The sequence below is a fragment of the Trachymyrmex septentrionalis genome, unplaced genomic scaffold (genome assembly GCF_001594115.1).
Source record: "Trachymyrmex septentrionalis isolate Tsep2-gDNA-1 unplaced genomic scaffold, Tsep1.0 scaffold179, whole genome shotgun sequence".
NCBI lineage: Eukaryota > Metazoa > Arthropoda > Insecta > Hymenoptera > Formicidae > Trachymyrmex > Trachymyrmex septentrionalis.
In genome coordinates this window covers 349,380-354,909 of record NW_017304959.1, presented here as the reverse complement: position 1 = coordinate 354,909, position 5,530 = coordinate 349,380, and positions in this window count along the sequence as shown.

Sequence of the window (5,530 nt, the reverse complement as noted above, 5' to 3'; positions counted from 1 at the left end):
TATAAATCTAGTTTTTAATTTTTTAAACAATGCTGCACACCTTTAAAGAATCTGAATACAACATATTTCATTCATCATAAAATGATTAGTTCGTCATAATTTTTTGAAGATAGTACTCAAATATTTTCAATAAGAAATATTCATTAAAAATATTTTTATTTTTTTTTTAATTTTTTTTTTTAATTTAAATTTTTCATTAAAAATGTAAAAAAGTTTTTTTTTAAAGCTCCTGAGTAGTTACTACAGCCATAGTGAATCGTGTCGTCAGAAGTGAGAAATGACACGTCATGCTACTTATAAATAAAGACAATTTGGATAAAACAAAATGACGAGATTGATGAATAAATAATCGTAAAAAGTGATAAAAGGCACATTAAATGCTTTTATTCAATGTGCATATTCGTAGTTCACTTGCCTTTTATCACTTTTTATGATTATTTATTGACTGTTCGAAGATGCACATATTATGAGCAAGAAATTGTCTGCAAAATCATGTTTTTGAAACTTCAAGATTTATTTTCACGTTTTTAAGACACCTGAGTAGAGATCCTAAAAATAGAGATCGGCCAATGTTGACTCGATTCATGATTAATTTTTCCATGATGTTGTGAAACCGGATGTGAGAGTGATAGAAACGAATATGAGAGTAAGAGACACGACGTCAGCTTATCGTTGTCAGATACTAAAAATAATTTAACTCAGATGAGTATTTTACAGTGATTCGTACGTTTGCTGTCGACGGAAGCGGTGCTCACGCGTGCGCTCTCTCAGATCTCACAGTAGTAATAGGGAAGGTATGGCGCATCGAAACATTTCTCCTCTACGCCAACCCTAACGTCAAAACAAATCACCTCTTTGTCACCCCTGAGCCAAAACAAACTCCCTCCACGCCATCCCCACCAACATGGGCGTGGCCTAGACGGGTCTGATTGGAAGGATGGAGGGCACTGATTGGTGGATGAAGGGATGAGTAATAGGATAATTAAATGGAGTGTTCTTATTGATTCGCTCTATAGCTGACAAAGATCTGATTGACCCGCTCCATAACTTCCTACGAGGTGATTGATGAAGGGAGTGGTAGAGGATATCCGGCAAAGTGGAGAGTGAAGTCCGGAAAAAGGTGAACAGGGAGATCGGGACCATAACGTTTTTTGTCGTGGGGAAGGGGAAGGTACGAACAGTGGACATGAATAGCAGGTAATTTTCTGAGGGTCATCTTTTGTTGGCACGATCCTATATCTCCGATGTCTAAGTGAAAGTGTTTTTTTAGTATTTATGATGGGATCCTTTATGAAAATTTTTTTGATTAGAAGACTCTTACTTTTACTTGGAAGAAAGGGGAGGTAAAACAGGGATGAACATGTTCAACTGATGCGACGTCTTCCATGTGTTGATTCGAGCGTTATATTTTTTAAATACTTTCTAAATTTTAAGTATTTAATATACATTATTTAAACCTGAAATACGAGAAAAAATGTGTTTATTGTAAATGAGGGCGAGGTTAAGAGGAAGAAATAGTCGAAATTTACAAGTCATTTATTTAAAAAAAAAAGAGATATTACATGAAATAATTATTTTAATTTTTTTTTTAAAGAGTACACGATTAAACATGACGGCATACAGCATGTGAATTTACGAATTTATGTTTACAATAAAGAAAAATTTTATGAAATAATGATTATTCGGTCATTGCGTTAGAATTAGAGGTAACAAAGACTAAGAAACTGGCTAAGATTATAACCATTACACATAAAATATAGAAATACACAGCAGTATTGCACAATTTTGAGAAAATATTTTTTGAAGCGTTGTCGTGTTTCAGCGATATGTAGTGAAGTTTCGGCGAAGTCGTAAGAGGAATCTTGAGTCCAAGGGCGGCATGCTGTAGCTATCGAAATACATTCCTGTTACGTATTCGTCAATGTAGAAGGCGATTCAATGTCGATCGGCCAGGTCGATCGTGATCGTCCGTGTTAGTGACAATGGCAGTCGACCTCGTTCACACCCTTGGCAGTCGGTCGGCAGGATAGACCTCTGCATGTCGGACACTGAGATAGTGTAATGCGTTTAAAACTTTCAGCGAATTCATTTCTCGGCGTAGGTGAACGTGAGAGAGGAAATGAATGGATAAATTCAGAATTTATCTTTTTTGACGGCACATGCTTTGTAGAGTTCTCAATACTCGACATTTACGATACGCTAGGGTTAGTTTTATGTCTATAAGGCATTAAGTCAAATTTGGAAGATCTTTTTTTCTCCTCGACTACCGCTTTTTCGTCCTCGTTTTGGTTTGCCTTTTCTGTCACGATATTTTTCCTTCACGCTTCACGATGTTGCGAAATATATCGTGTTTCTGATTTTTAAATTGAGTTGAAAAATTTCCGCTGTCTGTTTTTTCGCTCTCGACATCATTCTTGCTCCAATTTTCTGAGAACAGGCTATCGTAGCTCGAATTGCTGTTATTTCGTATAGTTAGCCAACGTTTCAATTTGTAAGCGTTGCGTAAGGCGCAATGTAATTCAATGCTAGTTCGAAATCCGTGCAGCGTTGTACACGTTCTCCAAAATCTGATAAATTTTTGAAAGGAGAAATTTCTTCCAGATTATATACGTTTCTGAAGAGTAGATTACTCAGATAACATGTTCTCTGCTATAGATGTGCGTGTCGTGTAATGTCGCAGCTATATCGTAAAGTATTTAATATTAATTTCTCCGTCGAACCATTCGATTCCGTGATAATTTCATGTAAGCCAGTTATTTTCTCGTCTTATTCTCTCGGGTAAATCGTCAAATGGATAAGGTGGCATAATCCAGTGTCCGATGATCGTCGCATTAATCGCGAAAACCGCGACTTCTTTGGGAATAAAGTTTTCTTCGGCATCGCGGAAACCTTGTATGTTAACGACTATATCCATTATGATATTCGAATTTTCGCTACTCTTTTTTCGTCACAGAACATCGACGTCGGTGTCATGAGCAAGACTGAAGCTTTTTTCGTCATCTTGCGTACAATTAGATGAGAAAAAATGTGTAATAGGGGAAAATAATTTTTTCTTGAAAGACAGAACTAACCGAAAAAGTCAACAATAACTTGATGCGAGGAGTCGATTTCTAAAACGTTATAAAATTCGGCATAAATGATACAATTAAGTTATAATATATAATGATACAATTAGTTACGGAAAGAGCTTTTTCGAATCTCACTTCTAATCGTAAGCTTCCGTGCTTCACGAGATTCCAATGTCCTGCGTAATTAGCAGATAAATTTGGAGTAAGATTGAAAGCGAAAAGAGTGTAGCCGTTGCCGTAATTGTTTCTACTTATAGAATTATCCTCGTTCAATAAGTGAATGCCGAAAATAATGTGTGATAAGCTTCAACGTAGAGTGGCTCGTCTTTTGAAAAATTTAGCTGTAACGGTCTACTGGGAATTTGTATGCCATCGGCGTACAGCGAAAAGAAATTTATTCTGTAATTTTTGAAATTAAACGGGTTCAATTTTCTATCGCCGTTAAACTTGTTATCAACAAAGCCGACTATTATTCGTTTCGGCAGCTGTCTGAGTATTGCATTGTCTATCGATTCGCCCACGACGTGTATCGTGAATGTTTTAACTTCAACTCTCGTAAGAGGATACTTGGCGGTAGTTTTACTCAGTATTCTAACGTGTGCGAGTAGCACACCCGGGCTTATTTTTGCTTTTCTTACGAGTAAACTGACATCGAGAATACGTATTTCTTGACATCGCTTTACTCTTCCATAAGGCAAAATGAATCTTTCAAGCGTACGAGTCTCATTCTAACTTCCACTCCGTTAATTAAAAATTTATCTTGATTGAAAACGTTGCAATGAAGATGGCTTATGAGATCTAACGCACGATTCCTTGAATGTATTGCGCGCCTCTCTTGAGCGCCATATTTGGATTTGATGAGTTTAACGTATCGTCCATGTAATCGGGAATATCCGCGTCTCATAAGAGGTTAGGATCCTACTTTTGCCACGCGGGTGCGACTGATGTGCTCTCTTTCGTGTTCGCTTTCTACGCGTATGTGAAGGCTCAACGAGCAAAGTTAAGGATTTGTAATAAATCCATTGCGAATGCTGATTTGCGTAGGAGGCAAAGAGAAGAAATAGAGTCACTCTTTATACACTCGCTTGTATGAGTATGAAGGAAGGACATGCTTTTTCTCCAGCCGCAAATTCCTATCTCAATTAAAAGAATATGTCGAATATGTCGCGTTTCTTGACTCGATGTTCCTAGTGGATGGTTTTTTGGTTTTTTTTTCCTGCAGCGCGAATTTTCTTTTTCTTCTTCGTTTTTTGCTCTTTTTCTCTGTGGTACTTTTTGATGATTTTCTTTTAACTGCCCGACGTCGCTTACGAAGCGCGATACGACTATCTCGACCTCCGAGTAGAAACTTAAGTGCTGCGGACTTTGCGGATATTTTATATCCCTCATCAGGGAACTTATTTTTTTTGGCTTTTCTTTTCAGATTACCCTTCGATTTCACGAGCCGACTTTTGACCGCTTCCTTCAATGGTTTATTATTTTCGACGTCTTCTATTACGTTAATTTTTAGTTTATGTAAAACTTCTTTTCTAACTGCACTTTTACTTAGGTAAGGTAGTATTTTTCTGAATAATTCACCGAAAAAGCTTCCGATTCCATGTCCGCGCTAGTAGGGCGAACCGACGAAAACACGTGGAATACCATCTCGGTTACCGCGCATCAAAATACTCCTTATACTCCATCGCTAATTTCTAGCTAAAGATACCGACACGCTCGCGTACACAAAAGAAAGTTATTGCTTACGTTTAAAGTACAGCGTCATTGTCAGCGTTCTGAATTTGAATGGAATTTTTTTTCCGAGATGATCTCTTATATCTATTTCGATTGTTCTAAAATTCGTTCGTCGCAATGGGATATAATTTGGAAATGAGAAATGGTTCATCAAATTTGCACCAAATGCGTAATTATGACTGCGTATTTCGACCGGAACTATCCTGAGAAAAGAAGTACATATATCACCTGTTGTAAGGTTCACAAATATCGCAATAAATGAACATTTTATCGGGGATACCGCGCCACAAACTTCGCTACTCCAGTAACTGTCTAGAAGGCATTTTCCCGTCTCCTTATTAAATCCGTAAATAAAAAATGTTTTTTTTTCTCTGTTTCATTAGAATTAGGTTTACGTATCGTAAGCTTGGAATAAAGTATGTAATTATTTGTGGAAATTGTTGAGAAACCTAGCATTCATCAAGATTATCGGAAAAGTTTATATGATGTAGCATTACACAATCTAATATATTATACAAATCCGTACGAGAGAGAACAGCGACTATTGATGAATCTGCGTTTCATCTGACTGGAGCGCATGTTTTTACTTTATCCTGTGTTACCTTGTAAAATGCGATCGAATTGCTTTAAATTTCAATTTTATTGCGGCTGTTTTTTCGTTAGTTTTCTCTTTTTCCTTATTTAATAATAACCTATAAATACTGGTAAAGCAACCGCGAATTTTGAAAATT